We start from the raw sequence: 11,499 nt of genomic DNA, 5'->3' as shown, positions 1-11,499 counted from the left end.
CAGCTTGCTCACCCTGTCCCCACCCCACCCCTCTGACCATCCATGTCTTGGAGGGAGAACCGTCTCTGTCTGTACAAGGCTGAGTTGAAGACTATACACCCCACTGTATAGACTCTTTTATGAACATTGACTCAGAATTCTCCCAACAGCCTCGTGAGCTAGGTACTATGCTGTATTTCGCCTTCATGGTGGAGGAAACTAGGGCTCAGACTGATTGAATAACTTGCCCAAAATCACTGTCTTACTTAAGGTTCCTCTGAGGCAGATCTTGAGATGAGGATTTGGAGCAAGGAAGTTTATTTGGGAGGTGACCTCGGGAGACACAAAGCAAGAAGTGGACAAGATGAGTCAGGGAAGGAAGAAAGTCCAAAAGAATGTAAGTGAGCGGGTCACCGTCGTGGGCTCAGTCCTGTTGGCATCTATCTGGGAAACTGTCTGGAACCCCCTCTGGGAGGTAGAGTAATGCCTCTGACCCCAAAGATGTCTGTGTCCCCATCCCTGGGACGTGTGAACGTGTTATGTTACAAGATAAAGAGGAATTCAGGCTGCAGATGGAACTAAGTTTGGCCTTGAGGAGGTTATCCTGGATTACCTGGGTGGGCACAGTGTGATTACAGGGCCCTTACACATGGAAGAAAGAACCACAGGAGGGACCCAGAGTCATGGCAGCATGACGAGGATTCAGCCCGGCGCTGTCAGCTGGGATGGAGGAAGGGGCCACAAATCAGGGGAAACAGGAGCCTCTGGCAGCTGGAAAAGGCAAGGAAACAGTCTCTTCTAGCGCCTCCAGAAAGGAATGCCCCCTGCAGATACTCTGATCTTTGCCGGGTAGGGAGGACCCCCCCCCAGCTTCTGACCCACAGAGCCGTCCAATCACAAACGTGCCCGTGTTCACAAAGTTGGTGGTGATGTGTCAGGGCAGCAACAGAAACAAATACCCGCGCTTAGGATCACAGCACTGGCAGACGGGGAGGCTGAGACCTTTCTCCAGTGAGTCCCCTGGGCCTCCCTCCCTCTGGCCGGGGCAGGCAGGTGACTGAGGGGGGCATGCTGTCCTTGAAACCACGGGCGAACTCGCAGGTGGGCCGGGCAGCTCTGCCGCAGGGCCCAGCGGTGAGCAGTCAAGCCAGGATTCACAGGGCCGAGTCTGGAGTCCTTGTGCCTGGGCCGGAGGGCCTCCCTGCAGCATTCGAGGCCCATTCATTCCTCCTCTTCCTGAAATTCTCGGGGGGTGGGGGCAGTGAGGTTCCTGTTAGCTCTTCCCTCATTCTCCTCCTAGCCTCTGTGGCTACCTCATCTTTTTTTTTTTTTAGTTTTTTTGATTTATTTAAGTAATCTCTATGCCCAACATGGGCTGAAGCTCACGACCCAGAGATCATGACTCACATGTGCTTCTGGCCGAGCCAGCCTGTCTCATTCTTTTCTGATGCCTCCTCTTTTGCCGTCATTCGCACCCCACGCCGATGTGCTCCAGGGTTGTCCTGACACCCTCTCCTGCACTTCTGTTGCATGTGGCTCCCAAGCCATGTTGTCAGTACAGCGGCCACCCTTCGTGGGGGTACTGAGCACTTGCATATCCGGAGTGCGCCGTCCTCTCAGTGTAAAAAACCGCACTGGAGTTTGAAGACTTAAAATGAGAAAAAGAATGTCAACTATCTAAATGGTTTTTCTATTGATCCATTTTGAAATATAATAATTTGGATAGTTTGGGTTATAGAAAATAGACTATTCATTTTGTATGTTGCTTTTTACTTGTTTTGATGTGGCCACTTGACCGCTGGAAAGGGCATGGGGGGCTGACCGCCTGTTTCTGCTGGATGGCACTGCCCTGGAACGTGCCCCAGACACAGGCATTCAAGCACATCCACCAGTGTCCCTCAGTACCTCACAGTCAGCAGATGCAAGGACCGGAGGAATCGTTTCCTTCCAACCCTGACCCCCCCCACCCCACCCCCGCACCCTGCCACGGACTCCCCCCTTATTCACTATCTTGGTGAATGGACAATTATCCGAGGCGTTGCACATGCTGGGACCCAGCAGCTCTCCCCAGTCCCCCTTTTCCTTTTCCAGTCTTCGCTATCATCCAGCTCTTCCCACCTCCTCAGTACTGTCTGTATCCATCCCCCTCCTCCACTCCTCTCCCCTTCTCTCCCCTCCCTCCCTTCCCCACCTCTCCTCCTGTCCCCACATCCCCTCCCCTCCCCTCTTCCTGTCTTGATTCATTTTCTCATCTCTCACCTTGACAATTGTGAAAGTATGCTAATTTATGGTCTTTTTGTTATAATGTTCACTTGTTTCCATTCAATCCAAAGGGATTAATGCTGCCGGAATGGTATTTATCACAGGCAAACCTAACCATGTTGCCCCCCCCCAAAAAACCTTCAGATGGTTTTGCGCTGCCTCTGGCTCTGTTTCTCTAAGTATGGTGCTCATTCATGCTGCGTGAGGATGATTTTAGGTGGTACATGCAAGAACATTTTACTTTTATAGTTCTGTATTTGTTTCAAGACACAGTGGAAAAGATAGAACTAACATATAAAACCTGTGATTTTGGGACATTATTCTTTAGGACAAAAAAATGAGTCAAGAAAATTTTTAATTTTTAAAATTTTTATTTATTTACTTTAAATTTTCTTTCTTTTTTTACTTCAGAGAGAGAGAGAGAGATAGGATCTCCAGCAGACTCCATGCTGAGCACGTTGCCCAACGTGGGGCTTGATATCACAACCCTGAGATCATGACCTGAGCCAAAACCAAGAGTTGGACGCTCAACCGACTGAGCCACCCAGGTGCCCCTTTATTTATTTGTTTGTTTGTTTGTTTGTTTGTGAGAGAGAGAGAGAGAGCAGGGGGAGGAGGGGCAGAGGGAAAGGGAGTCTCAAGTAGACGCTGCTTTGAGCACAGAGCCCAACACGGGGCTCAGTCCCATGACCCCAGCCGAATCCAGCTGCCCCACCAAGGCACCTTGAGTCAAGAAAAGTTTAAAGAAACAGTGACCCATATTAGTTAAAGTATTAGCATTGTTTGAGTGAATTTCAGATACATTTCAGACTTCTTACTATGGTTAAAAAACACCAAAACCAAAAACCCTTGGTAATCCAGCTTCCACTTTTCTCCCTAATCTGGTCTCCAGAGGAACTCTCTTCTGAGTCTTCAGCCATACAGCCAGACCAAGGGGTTGCAGGTCTCAGGCTCACCTTTTCTCATTCTCAGCTTAGCATCTCAGCAAGCGCTGTTCCTCTGCTTGTACCTACCGTGTCCCCCCCGCCCTTTTCTGGCAAATGAACTAAACCTGTAAGATTCTGCCCCGAGAGTCTTCTCTCTCAAGAGTTCTCTGGCAACTCCAGGGGGAGCGACCGTGCCGTCTGCGGTAGGCAGAATCGTGGCCCCCAGAGATGTCCACATCCTATCACTCTTACTGTATATGTTACTGTATGTGGCAAAAATGATTTCGCAGATATAATTTAGGTAAGGATTTTTTTGATGAGGAGATTATGCTGGATTTTCTGGATGGACCAATGCAACCACCAGGAGCAGAGTGATGGGGAGCCACAAGCCAAGGAATGTGGGTGGCTTCTAGAAGCTGCAAAAGGCAAGGAAATGGATTCTTCCCTAGAGCCTCCAGAAGGAACACAGCCCTGCCACCCCATTCTGGTCCTCACCTTGGAACCTATCCTGAGGGTCTGCAGTTGTCCCATATATCTAGTCTCCCTTCTCTCCCCCAAAGCCCTGAGTTCTTGTAGAGACTGTCTTGAGTATCTTTGCCTCCCAGAGCCTAGCACGTTCCCTGGCATTGGTAGGAACGGCAGGAGAGTGTATGCTGAAATTGGTGGGGGGACAAAGAATTTTAAGAAGGTAGGAGGAGCCGACATTATCAAGTGCTAGAGAAAATCGAGGTGAGATCAGAATTGAAAATAGATCATTGGGTTTAAGAGGTCCCTGGTGGCCTTGCCCGGAGATACTTACGTGCAAGGGCCAGGGTGGAAGGCAGGGTGTAGTGTGCTGGGGAGACGACGAGTGTAGACACCTCTTTTAAGAAGCATGCCATAGGGGGTGCCTGGGTGGCTCAGTCAGTTAAGTATCTGCCTTCCGCTCAGGTCATGATCCCAGGGTGGAGTCCTGCACACCGGCTCCCTGCTCTGTGGGGACCCTGCTTCTCCCTCTCCCTTTGCCCCTCCCCCTGCTCACATGTGCACATGCACACGCACTCTCTCTCTCTCAAATAAATAGATAAAATCTTTTAAAAGAAAACAAAACAAAAACAAAAAACCACAAGTGCTTGCTGTGTGCTGGCCCTCTTCTTGGAGCTCTGCATATATTAATTCATTCGGTCCTCGTCACGAACATATGAAGTAGGTACCATCATTATTTCCACTTTACAGAGGAGGAAATCAAGACACAGAGAGGGTAGTAAGTAACTTGCCCAAGGTCACAAAGGCAGAAAGTAGCGGACATGGATTTGAACTCGGGCCCTCTGTCCCCTTGTCCGCAATCATGGATGGAGGCATTCAGTAAGTAGTGGTCAAGTGAATGAGCAATGGCCCTAGCTTCTCGTGCTCCACCATAAATAGCCAGATGAGTTTGCTCTTCTGATTCGCTCTTCCCCTCCTGCCAAGCGGCGCCCTCAGCATTGTCCTCTCACGGATGAGGCTTCAGTGGAAGGTCCAACTGTCTACTGGACCAGGGTTGAGGCCGCAAAGATGCGTGAGATCTTATCGTTTAGCCTCCATGTGGAGGCAGGACCCGCAAACCCTCGGTTCCATTAGCATGACACCTTCCCAGACACCCCCTCTTCCCTCCTCCTACATCGTGGCTGGGGCCAGAAGGAGGATTCACCAGGCCAGCCCTTGCTTCCCAGCAGGTTGCCGGAATATTCCTTCCACGTCACCCCCTGCGGGCTTGGCTTCACGGCCCTAGAATTGTCTGATAGCAGCGCTTAGCAACTTGATAGCTAGTGTCCAAACCCTACTGGAGGCGGTTTCTGCAGGGGAGACAGAAATTCAGATGCAGAACCAGGAGGGCAGAGAACCTAGGAAGGCAAGATGGGGGCTTACCGGGTCAGGCAGGAGAGCGACATGGAATCACTCATTGTGGGTACGCTTGCAGCTAGCGTTGTCCTGGCGAGTGGATGCTGGAAAGGAACAAGTCCCCTAAGACCAATTTTAGGGCGCATCCTGATCTTTGGAAGGGGAGGTCCCCTCTGTTTTCTCCGAGGCCCCTGTTGAGGCTTATTCTTATAATGACATATTCTTCCCTATCAATTCTCCCGAGGACTTAGGTCCTGGATCCCTGTCTGTATAAGAGAAATTGGCTCTGTTTCTTCATGGTCTGAAATTTCCAAGGGATCCAAATCCTAATAAAAATGGAACTAGCTGAAAGACCAGTGTTTCCTTGCATGACATAAATATGTGTTCTCCCTACTTCTAAATATCTTTTCTCTCTTTCCACCGTTCTTGCCTTAAAAAGTCAGGTTAACAGTGAGTCTTATCTTTGAGGAGCTACTGGTTTGCAGGCACTGTGCTCAGTATGGGGACCCTAAGAACAGGTCAAAATCCCGATCAATGGAAGAATTGCTGTAATATCAAGTGCTAAGTGGAGGTCTCGGAATTTTTTTTGCATTTGGAGGGGAATCTAGGAACCTTCTAAAATTATATGCAAAATTGTGTCTACTTGTGCATTTCTGGGAAGAGCGTTCCTAGCTTTCACCAGCTCCTCAGAGGGGTCTCTGACCCCCAAACTGAGTAATATGGTGGCAAGGGCTATGGCAGAACAGAATTTGAATTTGGAGGAGAAAGTTGAAATATAGGGAGTACATTATTATTCCATTAATTCATTAATGCTACGGTAATTTCAGTCATCATCATTCACTTTCATCAGTGGCCTTTTACAATCTGCAGTAAAAACCATAGGTTTTTTGGCAAGACATAAAGGTCATGAGAAATTAAAGTCATGGCGTTGGCACTTCTGTGTCTCGTTTCAGAAACAGCGACTTGATTATTTCTAAATGAAGGACACTTTAAATAGTGTCATTCCCAGTTAAGAAGCCCCCTTCAGGTCTCCGCCAGGGTCTCCTGAGTGACACCCCCCTCCCCACCAAATCGGGGGCTCCCTCTGAGATCTCCTCCCCATGACGCCCTCCCCCGCATTGTGCGTGGCTCTGTGGTTGGGCTCAGGAAGGCTCACGGAACCATCTCGAGCTGGCAGATTGGCGTCAGGATGAAGGATTCTGACTCAGTGTACGTACTTACACAAGGGGACGTCTATTTGATGAAGTTGGACAGAAAGACGATCCCCAGTGTGGTCGGTCAGGGGGGTCCTCGCCACTGAAATGCAGTTAACAGTAAGGCAGTTTCTGAAATTCTGGCTCTGCACCTCCCAAAATGTAGCCACATTCCATAAGATCCCACCATGCCGTGGTATTTTCCCCAGCAGATCCTGTTTCTCTCGAGCACAAAGGTGATTAATTTCGTGCCGTGTAGTGAAGATGTCATTGTTTGCACCCAGAGAGTATCTGAGGCTACAAAATTATTAAGTTTTCCCTTTGTCTTTCTCATGCATGAAAGATAATACTGGCAGGGGCTGGTGTATTTTCTTCTATTGCATGTTCCATCCTTCTCCCTTCCTGTCTCCACTGATTACAATGAATCCAGTTTTGCGTCTAATTTCACAAAATGCACAGAACACCCCCCCCCCAAATCCTGAGACCCCGATAGCCAGCCCCTCTTCATTATTGACCCAGTTCTTCACTCAAACATTCAATTCTCTTCATTCTCTCTTTTAAGAAAAGCTGCTCTGGGGGCGCCTGGCCGCCTCAGTCTGTGGAGCGTGCAACTCCTGATCTCAGGGTTGTGAGTTCGAGCCCCCTGTTGGGTGTAGGCATTACTTAAGGAGAAAAAAACCCCAAAAAACCCTGCTCCTGCCTACTTATCAGGTGGCCTATCCCAACCATTTCCGTCCCCTCCAGCCTCCTGTCCTGCAGGGATTCTGCAACACAAGAAGAGTCTTGATGACCTGGGTTTGGGCACATCCCTTCCCATGTTTCTGCATCATAGGTAACTGGCTCTCTTCTCTCCTCCGCTCATGGTCATATTGTAATGCATGGTGGTTGTTAGAAGCCAGATTCTCCTGCGTATTTGGTGGGGGCAGGAGGGAAGGGAGAGGTGAGGCAGGAGAGAGAGCTAGGTGGAAAAGGCACATGTGTGTGGGCGCCTGTCTCAGGCTTCCTGTCTCCTAGTCTCAGAATTGGTTCACTTAAAATTGGCCCCAGAGGTAAATCCTGAGTCACTGTTCTCCAAGCAGAGGAGCAAGCTATTCATTCACAGTCTTTGTTCCCAATGCTCAATCCATGGCAGACTTTACCCTTTGCCCCCCACATGCACCATCTTCCTCAATTATCTCCTCTGGCCAGAGGTCGCTTGGGAAAAATACTTACAAATTGAGGTCCTCCTACCTGACCGTGACTGTCCTTACCTGGCACTCTGTGTTGGCGCTTTGCTGGGCATACGCTCAGGAGTGGACGCGGTCTTGGGGCCTCCAGACTTGGAATTAGACAGGATACGAGATGAAGAAGAAGAAACAAATAATGGCGGAGGCAAAAGTTGTCTTTATTTGGACTCCCTTCAGAGCATCCACATCTGGAACACAGGGACCACATCTGGTTTTGGATGTTGTTCAGGTTTGGCCCTCCTCAGCTCGAATTTCTCTGCGCAGAGCCAATCCTCTGTCCTTCGCGGCATTCTGCTCTTCAAAGAGAGAAAGTGGGAATGTTTCCGTTTTGATGCTTGGCAAGTGGATGCAGCACATGGGTGGTTGTTCTGGATGAGCACTGAGAGACTTTTTGGCCTGGAGATTCTGCGATTCATTTGAGGGGGAGGCACACCCCTGATGGTTTGCTGGTGGTGATTTGCTCTGCTCGCTCTGGCTTCCAGTGGATCCTACTTCTCTGAATATTCCTCAAATCCATTCAGTTTCATCCTCCTCCGCTGGTTCTTCATAAATTCACATTTCATTTGCCTGAACGACTTGCTGTGGTCTCTGGCTAGGGACTGGATCTTTGTTACTTTCCAAGATTCACCTTCCTGTGCTGGTCGTGGGAGGTGGGGTTGGTTTGATGAGTCTGGTTGAGATGAGGTCATGAGGGTGGGGCCCTATGATGGGATTAGTGCCCTCTTACTCTCTGCCCTGTAAAGACACTGCAGATGTCTACACTTGACAAGTGACATCTACAAGTGGGAAGGGTGGCTTCACCAGACACGTATCTGCTGGCATCTTGATGTTGGCCTTCCCAGCACTCCCCCCCAAAAGGAGAGAGAATGTTTGCTGTTTCAGTCCCCTATCTGGTATTTTGTGAGAGCCGCCTGAGCTAAGTCTCTAACTGCTTCCATGCTCTTGTCCCAGCCCTCTAACTCATCTCCGAAATTCCATCCTGAAGCACAGCACAGGTAATGCTGCTCCCAGCCTGAAAACCTAGAGCTGCCCCCCCAACCCCCACACCCCGCCTTTGGAGTCAGGCCTGCATCTTTTTGTCCAAGTAGCCCTGCTTGGCCAGTGGTGGAGGCCTCATCAGCCACATTGTTACTCCCACTCAGTGTCGAGATGCCGAGACCTCACTCAGCTGATAAAGGAAGCCTGTCTTGTGCAGTGCCGCCCTCTCTGAAATTTCTGGAAACGTCCGAGGTGCTTATATGTCCCCCAAAGCAAGCCCAGTTCTTATGGCTCATCACACAGTGCCAGATGCTCTTGTCCTCACCCTTAAAATGTGGAAGGGGAGTACCAGGAGGCCTGCAGGGTTCACGAGCGTAGAGGCCAGTGTGTCTTCCCTTGCTTGAGCTGTAACCTAAAAAATTAAAAATGTCAAAAATGGTAAGCGGGAGTGGTATAATTGAAACGTATTTATTTAATAAATTAATGCTTTTCACATCTATACACAAAAATCAATGCATTATAGTTGTGCAAATTGCAAGGCAATTATAAGATTTATTGAGGAAAAGTAAATCTTTACACTCAGAGTTTATGTCTTCTGAGCAAGAAGGATTTCTTTCTTTCTTTCTTTTTTTAAGATTTTATTTTTAAGTAATCTGCATACTCAGTGTGGGACTCAGACTCACAACTCAGAGATCAAGAGTCGTATGCTCTACCGACTGAGCCAGCCAGGCGCCCCAGGAAGGATTTCTTAAACAAGACAAAAAGCACATATCAGAAAGCAAAATATCAGCTTGGCTGTGTGAATACTTAAAACTTCTGTATAATTAAAAAAAATACTTAAACTAAGTTAAAGAACTATGGGTAGTGGATATATGTAACTTGTAATCAACTAAGGAACACTTTCCAGAATATGTGGAGAACTCATACAAATCAGTGAGGAAATAAAATCCAACAGAAGAGAAATGGTAACGATCTGAATGGGAAATTCACAGAAGAGGACATCTGAGTTGCTAACACATGAGATGTTCAACTACCCCAGTAACCAGCAGAATGCAAATTAAAACAAGATAGGGTTTTTATGGCCACTGGATTGGCAAAAATTAGCAAGACCACATGTGGTCAGGAATGTGGGGGAATTGGGGCTATCTGATGCCGATGGCAGGAACAGAAATTAGTAAAGCCATTTTGGAGAGCCACTGGACGCTCTGTAAAGTTAGAAGTGCATTTATCTTCTGACTTGTTAATTCCTCTAGTAGGTGGGTGAATGCGCAAAGAGACATATACAGGGGTATTTGAAGAGCCAAAAATTGGAAATAATTTAAATTTCCATCCAAAAGAGGGGAGCCTGCTGGCCCAGTCAGTTGAGCCTCCAATTCTTGGTTTCCGCTCAGGTCATGATCTCACGTCGTGAGATCAAGCCCCTCATGGGGTTCCACGCTCAAGGCGGAGTCTGCTTGAATTTCTCTCCTCCCTTTGCCTGTCCCTGCTGCGCTCACATGTGTGCGCTCTCTCTCTCTCTCTCTCTCTCTAAAATAAGTGAATAAATCTTTTAAAAATGTTTTCATCAAAAAGGGAGTGGAAAAATAAATGTTGCCTATTGGATCATGGAATACTACATAGCAGTTAAAATGATTGCAGCGATTCTAACTGGATCAATGTGAAGGACTCCTGACGCGATGTTAAGGGAGTTCCTGTTGAATAGTGGGGAGCTGCCTTTCAGGAAGATGAAGTAAAGTCTGGCGATGGGTGGTGGGGCTGGTTGCACCACAGTATGAACGTAGTTAATGCCATTTGAACTGTACGCTTAAACATGGTTTAAATAGTAAATTGTATATATATTTTAAAGATCTTATTTATTTGACAGAGAGAGAGAGAGCACAAGCAGGGGGAGCGGGAGGCAGAGGGAGAGGGAGAAGCAGGCTCTCCGTGGAGCAGGGAGCCCAACGAGGGGTTCGATCCCAGGTCCCCGGGATCATGCCCTGAGCCGAAGGCAGACGCTTCACCGACTGAGCCCCCCAGGCGCCCCGTGAACTGTACGTTTTATATATACTTTACCACAGTAAATATATGAACAGGACAAGTGCACCACGAAATGCCTTATGTGATGCATTCATGACACGTATGACACGAACTACTACTACCACATACTTACTGAATATGTATGTATGTCATACATGCAGAAGGGAAGGCTGGGAAGGTGTCACCAGCTCTAAGACACGCTGGCCTCTGGGAGGGAGAGAGGCGGAAAGTCTGAGGGGTGGCCGCACTTGCACTCTATTTGTGACATGTTCTCCCATTAAGCAAATCTAAGAAAAGTCATGAAAATGTTTATGCGGAATGGGGGTTTAAGGCACTCGTCTCTCTGCTGTTGTGTCTGAAGAGCAATCCCTCCCTCCCACGAAGGCATTTAAGATGGGGCTTTATCTCTCATGCTATCTGGCTGTGCAGCCGTTTACTAACAGATCTCATCTCTGTTTTCCTGAAGGGCCTTTTATGTCTCAGGCACTTTGCTGTGCACTGGGCACTTCACTCTGAACGGGCAACGGGTTCCACACTTACCGTTTTCCTCCTGGAAATGTTCTTGGACAATGGTTTTCAAAGGCTGGTCTCACCTGGGAAGTTACTGGAAATGCACATTTGGGGGCCACCCCCAGACCTGTTAACGCAGGCGCTTCCGGGGTGGGGCCCAGCATTCTGTGCTTTGATGAGCCCTGCCAGTGATTGTGGTGCTGGGGCAAACTTGGGGAACCATTGCTCTTCTGTAACGAAGAGATTGCTGCCTGCTTTCAACAGCCTATCTGAGGCAGGGAGGTGTCCGTCCGGAAGTTTCCCAGAAGTGCTACAGTTCCCACGGAAAAGTGGGATAGTGCTACATACCTGGGTATTGGGGGGTCTGTGCTCCACCAACCCACAGACACTCCCCCCCACCCGCTAGCCCCCACCCCCAGCCCCTGTCTGGTCCAAATATCCTTCTATCCTCCTTAGCTTGGCTTTTAAGACCCTCAGGAACCTGACCCCATCTGCCCTTCTCTCCTGAAAGCAACTTAGGCTCCGGAAAAACAGCGGTACTTGTTC

The 11,499-nt window shown here is 48.6% G+C and overlaps 1 long non-coding RNA gene across 1 annotated transcript; it reads right to left on the bottom strand.

The window, feature by feature from the left end:
• Nucleotides 1-7,583: 7,583 nt before the first annotated feature.
• Nucleotides 7,584-11,085, bottom strand: LOC121106340. The gene is made up of 2 exons (XR_005838973.1): nt 10,984-11,085; nt 7,584-8,836 (listed from the first exon to the last, which is right to left on the bottom strand). It is a non-coding gene; the product is annotated as an uncharacterized LOC121106340 (long non-coding RNA).
• Between the last annotated feature and the right edge of the window lie 414 nt (nt 11,086-11,499).

Source organism: Ursus maritimus, unplaced genomic scaffold, assembly GCF_017311325.1.
Source record: "Ursus maritimus isolate PB19 unplaced genomic scaffold, ASM1731132v1 scaffold_31, whole genome shotgun sequence".
NCBI lineage: Eukaryota > Metazoa > Chordata > Mammalia > Carnivora > Ursidae > Ursus > Ursus maritimus.
Note: the sequence above shows the minus strand (reverse complement) of the source record. Positions and strands in the feature narration are given on the sequence as shown.